The sequence below is a fragment of the Dicentrarchus labrax genome, unplaced genomic scaffold (assembly GCF_905237075.1).
Source record: "Dicentrarchus labrax unplaced genomic scaffold, dlabrax2021, whole genome shotgun sequence".
Lineage (NCBI taxonomy): Eukaryota > Metazoa > Chordata > Actinopteri > Moronidae > Dicentrarchus > Dicentrarchus labrax.
The window spans coordinates 5,135,071-5,150,754 of NW_026136709.1; the positions used below are offsets into that span (position 1 = coordinate 5,135,071).

General features: G+C 39.5%; 3 non-coding genes across 3 annotated transcripts; 2 read left to right on the top strand and 1 right to left on the bottom strand.

The window, feature by feature from the left end:
- Positions 1 to 1,378: 1,378 nt before the first annotated feature.
- trnag-ucc (transfer RNA glycine (anticodon UCC)) lies at positions 1,379 to 1,450 on the top strand. Its single transcript has one exon. It is a non-coding gene; the product is annotated as a tRNA-Gly (tRNA).
- Positions 1,451 to 2,449: 999 nt separating this feature from the next.
- Positions 2,450 to 2,521, top strand: trnag-ucc (transfer RNA glycine (anticodon UCC)). The gene has a single exon. It is a non-coding gene; the product is annotated as a tRNA-Gly (tRNA).
- Positions 2,522 to 12,127: 9,606 nt separating this feature from the next.
- trnas-aga (transfer RNA serine (anticodon AGA)) lies at positions 12,128 to 12,209 on the bottom strand. Its single transcript has one exon. It is a non-coding gene; the product is annotated as a tRNA-Ser (tRNA).
- Positions 12,210 to 15,684: the final 3,475 nt, after the last annotated feature.

Below are 15,684 nucleotides of genomic sequence, written 5' to 3' on the forward strand. Positions count from 1 at the left end.
TTAATAACCAACAACTTATCAATATTATGAAAACTTAGCTAATTGGGGGAACAAATTAGGTTGCATTATGTTGGAATTACACATCTGAAAATGTGCTATATAAATAAAGGGGCTAGGATTTTATCTGAAGTTATCAGCAATTGTGGCTCTTAAACAGTTCTATGCAAATTGTTCAAATCACTGTGACTTGATGATAACAATAGTCAGTTATTGTAAATAAACATTGTGGTTCAGACAATAGGGATTAGGATTACTTGGGATGGGGAGGTATTCTCTGGCAGGCTCTGTGACAGTTTACAGCATACTGAGGCAGACCTGAAAGCTAGACTGTCCTAGGTAAACTGGGATGTCTGGTCACCTAATTCTACCAGCACATACACTGCAAGAAACACCTCAGCTTGCGGTTAGTACCAGTAACCGGTGTTGGGAAACTGTAGTTAACTAAACAACTAGCTACTTTTAAATGGAAAGTACTTGAACTACATCTTTACTGCTCTCAAAAAACAGACTAACTTGTAAAACTAAACCTACGAAAAAGTAGTTCATCTACATCCAAACTACGTTACAAGAAATTATCACAATCTGTGTCTGAATCTCATCTTGTTACATGGAAATCCAACTGAACTGATACCTAGTAAAGTGTAGGTGTGTTTTCTGTTGTAAAGAGAGGATAGGGAGCAGTTGTTAACATGAAATTTCAAAAATGCTACATTTCTAGAGAAATTATTAATATTCGGCCATATACATCTTAAACTCAAACCCCATGAAATTATAAATAACAGGTGATTGTCATTTAATGACAACTATGGCCAATGAGCATTGTGCGATATTTTATGACCACAAATGTTATTCAAATACTATGCATTTTTTATTTATAATTAACTACCTAAACTACATGACCCAAAGTTGTTAACTACTGAAAAAGCTACAGAGATTTGAAATGCACTGCAGTTTAACTACCACCAACTACTGCAAACTGTAGATGAAGTGGTAATTGAACTATATGCATCATAAACAAATTAAACGGCCAGACATATTTTTTACCAGTCCATAATAATAAATAGCTTTTTCTATTGTTTTTTCATCTCATAACTTCGCCACTTCACATCAACTTGGAAAGGTATAAAAAAAACATAAATTTAAGTAGTCTTTCTTCAAATTATTCACAATGAAATTCCCCCATTATTTTTGATGTTAGTGTTTTTTCACCACACACCCCGGCATGTAAAAGCATTGATATACCATGATTCACCTGTTGGAGTTAGAAACATAATGAAAAGTTAAAATGTATTTCACTAGGAGCTTTTCTTTAGCTTCTCTTGCTGATACCTCCTCCTTTTGTCTTGCTGTGTACTGGCATTTCTTTTAGTGTAGTATGGCGATGGTGGTATAGTGGTGAGCATAGCTGCCTTCCAAGCAGTTGACCCGGGTTCGATTCCCGGCCATCGCACAAAACGGTGTTTTCTTAAGCACCTACCCGCCCCTTACCTCGATGAACCAACTACTAACCACCAGATAACGGTAGCGGATGGAAACAAGCATTCGTTGGCATACATGTGACTCCTTAGTAATCAGGAGAGGCCTCTTCAGTGGGCGAGTAGTGCAAACTTTGCCAGTGGCCCTTGAATGGGTCATTCTTTTCTCTAACCCAGATTGACTGAGAATATTAATACACACACCTACTCTGGGTAGTTGTCTCTGCCATCTCCGTCAGGCTTTATTTTCGGGCTGATGAAGCACTGGTGACATCTGGTCAAAGACAGTTGCATTTTATCTGGTGGTGATGAAGTTTCCATCATTGTAATTTTCCTGTCATCTATTTGCTTGTATTTCATTACAAGTTCTCTGTTGAGACATTCATACACCAAAACTAAAGACTGCCCTTGAAAACAGAAGACTATTTGAAAGAAAGCACAGCCTGTGAAGTTATTTTGCCAGAGGAAAAATTCAAGGCGCAACAGGTACATTTGACGGCACAACAACCAGGGAGGCCAGAGTGGTTGTCGTGGCCGAGTGAAAAGAAAGAAGCAAATTGCACAAGTCTCGACACTGCAAGCCTGCATCCAAAATCCCGAGCCAAATCAGTCCTTGTGGCCAGAAGGTGTTTCGTGTGAATGAAGCAAATTGCAAAAGTCTCGACACTGCAGCGTTGTGAATGTGCGTTTAGGGCAGTTTGGCACTTAAGCACTTTGGTCAAATCAGTCCTCGTGGAGAGAAGGTGCTTCAGGTGAATGTGAGTTGCGGGTTTGGCAGTTTGTACGAAAAAAAGAAACAAATTGAAGGGTTGTGAAAAACACAAGGCTGCTCCACGCCAAAATGTATTTCACTAGGAGCTTTTCTTGAGCTTCTCTTGCTGAAACCCCCTACTTTTGTCTTCCTTTGTCCCCGCCTTGTTGAGTTCCTGACATAAACCGCAGATGCTACAGTGGCATTTTTTTGTTGTGATATGGCAATGGTGGTATAGTGGTGAGCATAGCTGCCTTCCAAGCAGTTGACCCGGGTTCGATTCCCGGCCATTGCACATAATACTGTTTTCTTAAGCACCTACCCGCCCCTTACCTTGATGAACCAACTACTAACCACCCGATAACGGTAGCGGATGGAAACAAGCATTCATTCACATTTGCAACCCTACGTGTGACTCCTTAGTCATCAGGAGAGGCCTCTTCAGTGGACGAGTACTGCAAACTTTTCCAGTGGCCCTTGAATGGTTAATTCTAGAGACACTTTTCTCTAACCCAGATTGACTGAGAATACTAATACACACACCTACTCTGGGTAGTTGTTCAAAAGGTTCTATAGTCAGTGGTACTGTTACTCAGTATTGAGGCCCAGGGTTCAATCCCTGCCATCTCCGTCAGGCTTTATTTTCGGGCTGATGAAGCACTGGTGACATGGGATCTGGTCAAAGACAGTTGCAGATTTTATCTGGTGTTGATGAAGTTTCCATCGTTGTAATTTTCCTGTCATCTATTTGCTTGTATTTCATTACAAGTTCTCTGTTGAGACATTCATACACCAAAACTAAAGACTGCCCTTGAAAACAGAAGGCTATTTGAAAGAAAGCACAGTCTGTGAAGTTATTTTGCCAGAGGAAAAATTCAAGGCGCAACTGCAGTGAAAAACAGGTACGTCTGTGCATTTCAGGGCACAACAACCAGGGAGGCCAGAGTTGTTGAGGCGATGGACTAGAAATCCATTGGGCTGTCCCCACGCAGATTTGAATCCTGCCGACAACGTCGGGCAGTTTTGTCCCAAAAAAAAAGAAAGAAGCAAATTGCACAAGTCTCGACACTGCAAGCCTGCATCCAAAATCCCGAGCCAAATCAGTCCTTGTGGCGAGAAGGTGTTTCGTGTGAATGAAGCAAATTGCAAAAGTCTCGACACTGCAGGGTTGTGAATGTGTGTTTAGGGCAGTTGGGCACTTAAGCACTTTGGTCAAATCAGTCCTCGTGGCAAGAAGGTGCTTCAGGTGAATGTGAGTAGCGGGTTTGGCAGTTTGTACGAAAAAAAGAAACAAATTGAAGGGTTGTGAAAAACACAAGGCTGCTCCACGCCAAAATGTATTTCACTAGGAGCTTTTCTTTAGCTTCTCTTGCTGATACCTCCTCCTTTTGTCTTCCTCTGTTCCCGCCTTGTTGAGTTCCTGACATAAACTGCAGACTGCAGTGGCATTTTATTGGTGTAATATGGCGATGGTGGTATAGTGGTGAGCATAGCTGCCTTCCAAGCAGTTGATCCTGCTTTGAGTCCCGGCCATCGCACATAATACTGTTTTCTTAAGCACCTACCCGCCCCTTACCTTGATGAACCAACTACTAACCACCCGATAACGGTAGCGGATGGAAACAAGCATTCATTCGCATTTGCAACCCTACGTGTGACTCCTTAGTCATCAGGAGAGGCCTCTTGAGTGGACGAGTAGTGCAAACTTTGCCAGTGGCCCTTGAATGGGTAATTCTAGAGACACTTTTCTCTAACCCAGATTGACTGAGAATACTAATACACACACCTACTCTGGGTAGTTGTTCAAAAGGTTCTATAGTCAGTGGTACTGTTACTCAGTGTTGAGGCCCCGGGTTCAATCCCTGCCATCTCCGTCAGGCTTTATTTTCGGGCTGATGAAGCACTGGTGACATGGGATCTGGTCAAAGACAGTTGCGGTTTTTATCTGGTGGTGATGGAGTTTCCATCGTTGTAATTTTTTGTCACCTATGTGCTTGTATTTCATTACAAGTTCTCTGTTGAGACATTCATACACCAAAACTAAAGACTGCCCTTCAAAACAGAAGGCTGTTTGAAAGAAAGCACAGTCTGTGAAGTTATTTGCCAGAGGAAAAATTCAAGGTGCAACTGCAGTGAAAAACAGGTACATCCATGCATTTCAGGGCACAACAACCAGGGAGGCCAGAGTGGTTGTTGTGGTCGAGTGGTTAAGGTAATTGACTAGAAATCTATTGGCATCCGCACAGGTTGGAATCCTGCCGACAACGTTGGGCAGTTTTGTCCCAAAAAAAATAAAGAAGCAAATTGCACAAGTCTTGACACTGCAAGGCTGCATCCAAAATCGTTAAGGTGAATGTGAGGAGTTCGTTTAGGGAAGTTGGGCACTTTTTCAGTTTTGTCCAATCAGTCCTCAGGCGAGACAACGTTGTACTGTTTGCAATGCACAACATTTTATTAAAAATGAACCGTGGACTAAGATGGGTTTCGTTTACAGTCCAATCCTGTCCAGGATTTTCAGCTCCCAGAAACAAGTTCCGACGTCCCTTAACAGCAGCATTGCTGTACCCTTATTGAATTGGATGTAGTTGTTTAGATTAAGACTTTATGAATTTATGAATGAATTAAACATCAGGCATTATGGCCACTTGCTTATAAAAGTGTCACATATACGACAGTCTTGTATAACACGATAAAGATCCTCAGGCTTCACCCTGACTAGATGAGACAAACTAAAGTTAAACTTAACTTGAATTTGAAGGAACTTCAATGAACGATGAACACCTAAACTTATAAATCTAAACTTAACTAAAATTTTAGTCGGAGCTCAAACGTTATTCCTTCCTGGATGTTTTCCTGCTGGACACACAGACCACATGGTCTTCAAGTGGTTCAAACCTTCAAAATTCCACCTATTCTCTCGTTTTTATTTACATATTTGGTGTTGAGGTAATCAAAAATGAAAAGTTATGTTACTTTAAAATTGTGATACCTTAATTAGGTTACTGACTAAATTTTTTAACAAGTATACAATACAATACAACAGTAATAAAAGTAAACTTAAAATGATAAAAAAAAAGATGAAATCATCATCACAATCATGAACACAATCAACAAAAATATGAAAAATAAACTCATTTGTGATATTCTCAGAAGTCAAAACTGAATTATGATAAGAATTATCCCGATGTTTGGTTCTTCTTGAATTCTTCATGTGGTTCACATCCAATTCAAACTGAATGAGAATGTTACACTGTCATTTATCAGAGTCCATTTTACTGTTGACGTAACTTATTAAAGATAATGTGGATTTTCATGCTGACTTTTACAGTTTAAAGTTCTTATTTCAGCTGTACTGATGTTAATAATAGAGATTATTGTACCATTGACACAAAACTTCTCCTGTGAAACCCTTCCAAATAACAATTCTACCAATCAATGCAAACACACACTGTAACCTATCTGAGCATTGCTTTATTGAAGACAAATATAAAGGATATTGATCATGTGACTACACAGACAAAACTCATTAGAAGGACTCATTGATTGCTGATTTAGGTTTTAGGCTGATTAAAAGAACGTCAAAGCTGACACATAGACAACAGACTGTGTGTGACGCTGCTGCAGATGAGGACACATCTGGTCATCTGTTCAACAGTTCATAGATTCAGCAATGACAGAAAATAGAAATATAATATCATAAAATAAATGTATATTTCTCTTTTGAAATTCCTGTCCGCTCTCTGAAAGACAAATAACTGATTACTAATTATTCATAACTTCAACAATGACATAAAAAGAAGAACTATGAGGATAGAAATAAATATAAATTATCTTTTGGCGGAAGATGAATGACAGTCCACTGTATCCTTTCTTCTCCTCTTGTCTCTTCTCCTCCTCTTCACTCTCTAAAAGACTAATAACAGACAAGGTGTTGTTACAGTTAATAACTTCACACAACAACTATTGATCAGTATAAATATGATGATCAAACAGTAAATGTACTTATCTTTTGAAGGGAGTGCATGCTGTCTCATCTTGTCTCCTCCCTTGTAAAAGAGTAAAAAGTGGAAATAACAGTTCAGAACTCCAACAATCAAATAAAGAAGAACTATTGATCAAGAGAACAACTTTGATAACAACTTAGAACAAATGTATATTTACCTTTTAAAACAAAACACAGTGCATGCTGTGTGCTTTGCTGGTCTCTGGTCTCATCTGGTCTGGTCTTGTTTCTTCCTGGTTTCCTCTCCTCTCTCTGAAAGATAAACAGACATGGGGAGACAATAATTAACAAACAACAGATTAATGATTTCACTGTATATGAATTTTGATAATAACTTAATATAAATGAATATTTCTCTTTTTATAGCAGATGTTTGACGTTGCATGTTGTCTCGTCCTCTCGTCTCTTCTTCTCTCTCTATTCCAAAGTCCAAACGTCTTCCAGGTTTCACAAACAGCTCAGTGTTTATCAATCCATCCACAGCTGGCTGCTCCAGTTAGTGCAGCTGGAGTTCATCTCATCAGACTGATTCTGTCCTCTCCCTCTTCTTCCTGCTCGTCCTGCCTGTCGTTGGTGGATCAGTAGTGTTGTGGCTCGGACCCTGCAGCTTCCATCCTCTCTGCTGTGAAATGTCTTTCCTCACTTGCACTGAAATGTTAACTTTCCAACTCATCCTGCATGGAAACAGGACCTCTGACATCCTTGAATCTTCCTTCCATTTCGTTATATCGTAGGTGGAGTAGTCGCTGTGGCTCCACCATGTCAGACACACCCTAACTTACATTATATACACTGTATACATTACACTTACACATAACTGGTGCAACCCAGTTTAGATGACTAAGTCAGAATAGCTGTGCATTTATGACTTTCAAGTTCAGTATTTGAGCTAAATTATACAGTTTATCAGTTGTTCTGTATTGTTATTGTTATTGATTGAATATAATATTAAATATCTATAAAATGTGTCACTTAGTCAGGGATTGTCAGTTTATTCAATGATAGAAAAGTGGTCCCTTCAGGAAAAAGGTTGGGGACCACTGCTCTAAGAGATATATTAGCTGCATTTCATTAAAAACTGAAATATTTCCCAACACATTTAAAAGCATAATTTGGATTTATCTCTCTCTGACATGTGGGCACAATATGGCAGTAATAAGGGGAGTGAGGGTCTCATTTGGTCATGTTAATGAAGAAACAGTCTTTTTATATCTGTTAATAATATTCAGTGCTTGAAATGGGCCAGTACTCACTGGTACTGAGTACCAGCACTTCTGATTTTTGTTCAAGAGTACCCTTCCTTTTTTATAGACTACTGCCACCTCTGGTGAGCATGACTGTAGCCACCGTACCACTGTACTGAGGATTAGATGATTAGATAGACACTTTATTCATCCCCAAGGGGAAATTCACAGTTTCCAGCAGTATCCACAGACTGATAATAATAACAATAACAATAACAATAATAACAATAACAATAACAACAACAACAACAACAACAACAACAACAACAACAGGAGGCAAAATGCAAAAGAACCAATAAAATAAAATAATAAAATAAAATAAATAGCAAAATAACTAGCATTGGGTGAGTGTCCTAAAGTGCATGGTCAAATCCAGTGCTTGAAAGGCCTAAAGGCCAGGACACACCAACCCGACGGCCAATTGCCTGTCCGATGACGTCTGACGGTTGATAATCGGGTTGGTGTGTCACACCTTAAGGTGCATCACAAAATGCAGGGTGCACTCACCAGTATTTTCTCCAAGGGTTATACAATAAAAGTCATGAAACAATAAAAGAGTTCTGCTGAACTGGGGTACTGGCACCTTTTTTGGTCCAGTTCAGCCACTGATAATACTGGGAATCCTTCCATTACCACCTTCAGTCATCAACATACAACAACATGCCTAGCCTTACCACACTGACGTCAAAGGCCTATTTCTGGCTTGTTCCCATATCTAACGTCATCTCCATCTCCGGCACATGAAACATACACAGCTTTTAAAAAAAAATTTAAAATGGCCCAGTCGCCATCTTTGTCCTATACTTTGAATGTTAAACCCGACAACCCTTAGTTTTTCTCAATCAATAAATCAATATTGAGAATTTTTTCACCTGCCATGTGCACTCTCAGTTAAATCCATAAATCTATAATTATTATACATCAAAATAAGTTTAATTTAGGTGTGATATTCTGATGCTGTTCTGAAGGGAATATTTTCAACCAACAGAATAATATAACTAATACTTATATTTATTTAGGCTATAAATATTTATATTCATGAATATGGTTTGTGAGTATGATTGAATGTGTGATCTTATGCTCTATTTAATACACAGACGTGTTTCACTGTTTTACCATAGCACTCATCCAGCAAACGGAGGATACCAATTAGTCAGCACGTATTTCTCACGCTGGAAACCAAAGGAGGCCATTTTGACCTCACTGCCACAGCTGCTTTCTCACTTCCAGATGTTCCAGCAGTTCAACAGATGTTTTCTCAATACAGACTGTTCACTTTTCAACAACCCAACACTTGTTCCACAGCTGAAGAGCTTCACTCGTCCAGAGTTCAGCTCCTGTCTGTCAGCGCCTGGCTGCGTCACCACCTTGACAACCAGCGACACCTTACCTCTGCAGGCTCGAGTGAGCTAAATAATGTGGATTTTATTACTAGTTTATTATAAAAAGTATGAATAATGTTGAGTCAAAATCTGATTATATTAGAGCTGAAAGGATGATAGTCATTAAGTGACTAATGGATCATCAGACTAATAACTGGCAACTATTTTCATAATTATTAATCGTTTTTACAAGTAAAAAAAACATTTGATGTTTTCAGTCCGTCAAATATGAGACTTTGCTGCTTTTCTTTTCGTAAATATGTCAATAGAAAATCTTTGGATTCTCAAGGTGTCTCCTTGATATTTAAAGTGAATAATTGCCAATTTATTATAAATATTATAATCATAGTGTCATTGTTAGTATTGCTTTTATTTAGGGTGACCCAAGCGCGCCTTCTCTTCATGTTACGTGCAGAGTGGAGGGGCTTTGGGCAAAAAGATAAGTCTGTCATTGTTTATATGATGATTGAATAGTGGATTTAACTCTATCTGATTGCGCTCAGGTACCCTGCAGTAATCCTGCTGACACTACATAATAAATATGGTAAATACGGTCCATTTGAAGGATAAACATTTGTTTTTCTGCCTCAGTATCCTGCATGACGCACAGCCTGTACCTCAGATATATGTTTATAGAGCTGCTGAAGCCAATAATGGTGCATAAAAATAACATCAAATAGCACATTTCATCACTTCAAATGTTCCTAAAACAACTAAAAGTTCAGCTCTGTGGAAAAAGGGATGCGTCCAGTAGGGAGATCGCAATCTGCAACCTGGGTGCCAACCCGCCTCCTCAGAGCACCTCGACAGCTCAGGGCACTTGTGTTCCTATTATTGGTCACTTTATTCAACACATTGGTGAAAAATAAAAATATAAATTTCTCTGAAATCACATCCACTTTCATTCTCCGGGTTTCAAGCAGCTGACCAGTGATTACATAGAAGTTTGAATGAGTGTGAAACGACAGCCAGTAGTCAGCAGCTTTCTGTTCCACCTGCACTACCAGACCTGAGTCTTGTTGCGCACTGTCGAGGCACAATTACGCACAGCGCAGAGGACCCGCTGCTTACATATAATCACAGAAAGCTCAAACTTGTCATTTTGATGCATTATTATTAAATCAGTTTATTTGTGGATCATTACGTGTATGTGGTAATATGAAGATTAAAGAGACAACAGAAGATAAGACAGAAAACCAAAAGTAAGACAATCAAATGTAACTGAACTCAAATCTGAAGAAAAAATATACATACAACAAACAGAAGAACATATTAAATGATAGTATTATGTTATTTATGGTACTACGGTGTGTTTAAATGCAGATGGTTTTTGTTGTCACTAACAGACAGACCGGAAGGACATCTACAGTGTCTGAAACAGCTGAGCTTGTTGCAGCTTTAAATATCCTCCATCATATGGATCATATTCTTTATTCTATTGTCGGATTAGATACACACAGCTGTACCTTGTTCATTCCAATCATTATCTAATTATTACTAGCTCATTATAGAGAGTTGAATGAATAAGGGTGCGACCTGTCCTCTAAAGCTGAAGACTGGAGATACAGCGCTTTTCTTGCTGCTGCTGGCTGCAGCTATTAAACTGAAAAACAACTTTTATTTTGAAGGAAGGAATCCTGTAGCTGCTTCACACAGGATGCATTCAGCTCCATTACTTTTGTTTTGTTAGAGCTCAATGGTTCACCTGCGACTGTTAACCAGCTGCAGGACATTTAACTTCCGACTGCTGAGCAACGGCAAAGACACTGATGCTTTCTATCAACGCAATATTTAAATGCTTTCAGTTTGATGTTCTGTCTCTTTAAAACATGGAGATGCCGGGGATTGAACGCAGGGCCTACATCCCCCTATGCTGCATGTATCTCAGACAGCACATCTGGATAATGCAGACAATATCGTCTTTATGATTGGACTATTGGATGATTGAGGCAGCCCCTATGTGTACATATACCTGATGCCCATATATCATACTGATGAAGGTTGCACTGAATGTTGTAAATGCAAATATTCAAATAATATTTATTCAGCAGTAAGAGACAGTGTGCAGGAGTCTGTCAAGGTTTTCAAGTTGCACCTTCTTCAGACACACCATTTTAATGAACTTTAAAGAGTAAAAGTCAGCATGACAATCCATGTGTTCTCTAACAGGTTACATCAACAGTAAAAAATAAAACATTTTCTCATTCAGTCTGATCTGGATTAATTTTTTTTCCACATCAGTTCAAACACATTAAGAATTCCTCAACAACATCTCAACATTTGAAACATTCCTCTAATAATTCAAATATTTTTGACTTCTGGTAATAACATGGCAGATACACAGAAATATTTTAAATGTTTGGTGATCAGCTGCAGTATAGACCTTTTTCACAGCAGCCACTTTACCATGAAATAGTAGGCTAAACACAGTTTTGACCAGTGATACTAATTACGGTTCTGCTCCATTCAGGTCAAACAGAGTCAGGGGCTGGGTCACCTTTCACTGGCAGTGTCTTTCAGAGGCTGTAGTGGGTTCCATTTTAAAGCTAGAGTTAGGTACTGGTATCATATGAAACTAGATGACCTAACGTATCCACTGGTACCAGTTATGTTAGCATGTTCGGAGTGGGGCTAAATAATGCTCCAAAGTTAGGCTAAATTTTAGTGATGGAAAAACTTGCATGGCCTTTTTCAAAGGAATACATTGACCTCTGACCTCAGAATATCTGAATCAAAATCTTGGGTTCTATGGTTACCCACGAGTCTCCCCTTTGCAGACATGCCCACTTTATGCTAATCCAGTGCAGTTGTGGGCAAGAACCATGCTGTTTTCTGCATGTGGTATAAATGTGTTTAATATGTCTGCATACTGGGGTCCCTAAACAGTGATGGAATCGCATAAATTGTTAATGACTGGAAAGATGAGACACGTACTTCATGCCACGCCTGCACAAGTCAGGGCCTCACAGTGAACTCAATAACTGCAAGAAATAAAATTAGTGATTTGGATTCATTTTGAGCGGCCCCTGTTAAGGGAACTTTTTTTCTGTATCTGTATTTTTTTATATCGTTTTTAACGGTTTGGCCCACTCATTTGTAAATAATCCTATATATTGTTTGTTCCTGAACAAGGACTAAACCAACAAAGTTCACACAGTTGCACTACTTGCAAGTTTATTCAGTTACACCTCCCACAAAGAGTTAGTTGTCAACCCAAGTCACCATATAAGCCTGATGACCACTCAGGTATTCCAATAGTAAAAAGCCTCTGACGTTGTTGGCAGGATTCAAACCTGCGCAGGGAGACCCCAATGGATTTCTAGTCCATCGCCTTAAACACTCGGCCACAACAACCTGTTCTATAGTGCTTCAGTGAACAGCAACTTATCACCAAAGGTGTCTAACAGCCTGACAAATACAGCGACATGTAAACAGAGCTGTGTGAGCACCACACACCTGCTGCAGGTCAAAGTTCAGAGGAGTTGCACATGTGATGTGGATAACACAGTAACAGAAGCGGCTTTTTAATATTCCCAAACTTTTCTTAAGTTAGTTTATTGAAAAATAATTTATAATACAACACACAAGGCAGTGCACATATTGGCCCAGGCAAGCTCAAGGCTACATTAATCTGTCAGGGTTTATTATTGGTAATATATATTAAACTATGCTTAATCCATCAGTGTTAAATAGGGACATCTGCCTGGGTAAAATATAGTTTACACTTAGAAAATGCTCCTGGTTGAGATAATTTCTGATCAAAATTAAAATAGGTTTCCAAACTTCAGGAACCCGAGAATCTGAGGTTTCAAAGGTTTGATAGGTTCGCTTGTTTTTCTGTTCCTAAATTAACTTGTGGTCATTTGATTAAATAAATATAAACCCAATTTTGAGGCAAGATCGCCCTGTTTGGACAATTAAATAAATATTTTATAAGGAAAAAACAAAAAACATCCAAACTCACAGGGCAGTTTCTGTTATACTCCACTGTCAAAACGACCATCTCTGTTGTCACATACAGTCTACTGTGGCACACGTTTAAGACCCACTGTGATCAAATACATGGAGAAATAGAAATAATAATAATAATGTAATCAGAAAAAAAACATTGTTGATTGATAAGAAGTCTCATCTTTGAAATGTAAATTTAAAACAGTGGTAGGGGGTGGGTGGGAGTGACAAAACAAATAAATGATGCAGAATTAGCTACAATTAATATTAATAATAATAATACTTTACAGTTACACATATTTTCTTTTCAAAGATGCTGCAAAACCAGTGTCTTCAATATATTTTAGCCTAATGTTTAGACACCAGTGTGATAGTACCGTTAGGGTGAGAGTTGTATTTGCTTTCTCCAGCAGATGGTGGTATTGTACTGTGAAATATTCACTGAAATAATGAGAGTATCAGCCTGTGACTGTCATACTGAAAAATTTTCAAGTCCTTTACAGCTGTGTTTTTATGACATAACAGTATGTATTTATATCCTCTTTAAAAAACATTAATCCTCTCTCCGTTGCTGTGTGTGTGTGTGTGTGTGTGTGTGTGTGTGTGTGTGTGTGTGTGTGTGTGTGTGTGTGTGTGTGTGTGTGTGAGAGTGTGTAGCAGGCTGAGTGACTTATATTAGACAATGGTATGTGTGACATGGCATCTTTCATGCAGGTTTGACTCATCTGTATATCCTCATCTGCGTTAGTGTTGGTGTGAAAGCGTGTTATATGAAAAAACACACAGAATGCATATATGTGTGTGTGTGTGTGTGTGTGTGTGTGTGTGTGTGTGTGTGTGTGTGTGTATGAGTGTTAGTGTGAGTGTGTCCAAAGCCCTATAATCTCACCCAGGACTAACAGTGGAATCCAACCGGTCACAATGAGGTCTTTGTGAAGAGTGCAGAGCCAGCAGGTGAAAACTGTTTCAGACCTCAGAGAGACCATGTGATGGAGAGTTTGTACAGTCTTATCTGTATGTATGTGTGTGTGAATGTGTGTTTATGTCTATAGACAGTGTGGATGACCTGTAGCACACATGCTGGAGTGATGGCGTGCATACCGACCAAGACTGAATATGTTTAAACCTTCTTTTAAAGGTTCTTTTGGTCAGTTCACCTCAAATTAACCAAATATCCTTAGCTATAATGCAAAAACATCCATCTAGGTATTCAGTCTGATTGTGAATTCTGATTACAAAGTGAAAGTTGTACAACTGCAACCAAACCAAAAGAAAGTCCAAATTATTCAAGTATTTGACTAAAAATAAACAGAAAAAAAAAAGAGCTGAAGGCCATATAAAGCAGCTCTGGTCGCAGCTTCTATTCAAGCCTGAGTTGCTCCATCATCACATACAAATATGGATTCTGAGCAGGGCCCGGTCTCCTCTGCCAAGCTGACAAAGCTGCATCTGTGCTGCGCTGAAGCAGGCCAGTGGGGCGCAGCAGGCCGCGGCATGAGCAGCATATTCAGCCGCTGACATTTCAACAGCCGTTTACGCGACGCTCCGCCATGAAGACACAATTTTCCTCCCATGAAATGAGCAGCTGCAGGTGAGGTTTCTGTGCGTGCACTTAAGTGGATCATGTTCCTGCTTATGGATTCATCCAGAAGACCATGATGTGCACATTATCAGAGGTTATATGCATACTTCAGTCTGTTTATTTACCCTCACCCAAATGTGTTTGCCCTGTGACTATGAAGTGTGTACACTTCGTGTTGTGTGTTTTGAGAGAAGAGTGTGGTCATAAAAGTATAAGCATGTAGCATGTGTTTGCATCACTGTGTTTTTGCATCTGTGTGCATGTGCATTATTGTGCATACATAATCCCCCTTTGTTTGACTTGGCCACTGTCACCTCCTGCTGTTCGCCTGTTTGTGTTACCCTCCACTGGGTTGAGACTTGGACCTGCAGCGCAGCAGGAATGACTTAGAAGGACATGACACATATTCTCTGAGGTGAGTTTCCCCACACTTCTTGGCGCTGTCTGTCTCTGGCTGGGGGCCTGTGGGCAGGGATCGATGCCCGGCGGGTAGGTCGGGGCGGGGGGCTGGACACGGCACTGTCCCTTGAGAACGGGTGGACTGGTAAATTTCAACTAAGCAGAACCCAAGTTGTTCCTAATAAACCGTGTGTGTTCAAGCCTCCACACACACACAGAGGCTTACTTAGGGAGCTATACATCTGCAGCGCATGGAAATGAAATCAAACTCCAGATTACAGCCCAGGAGAATAAACTGATACTCTTGCCAACTTTGCACTCTGAATGATGAGTAGGAATATTAGGGCGAAGTGAAAGCAAAACATGTAGTGAACTAAAACAACCTTAGATTTCATGCTCTTACCACAGAAATGCTGCTTGTTTTCAGATGAAGCAACCCTGGCGCTGCCCTGGAATGGCCTCTGTGTTCAAAACTTGACTTTACACCCAGGGGATCAACAGCCATTTAAACATCATTTCATTGCCCTTTCACTTTGATAAACACAGTAAAACTGCACATAAACATTAAAATAATATTTTAACAAAACTGGAGAAACTTTTGTCGCCGGAGTATTTTTCTGTGTCACATTCAAAAGACACACAAACAATGCGGACACAAAACCTCTTTAATGGCTCAGTTTGTGGTTTTAACTGACTTTCCATTCTGAATGCCACCGTGTAGAAGATTGTGTGTTGTCATTGGCAATATCTGGGGTACAGACTTTTTACCCAGAGCCTGTCCAGTGACAACAGGGTGACTGTCATCTTTGCAAGCCAATAATCTGGATCCTTTTAAAGCCAATAAACATCATTAAATGTGAGTGGCAGCACAGTTTCACAAACATTAGTTGCGCAAAT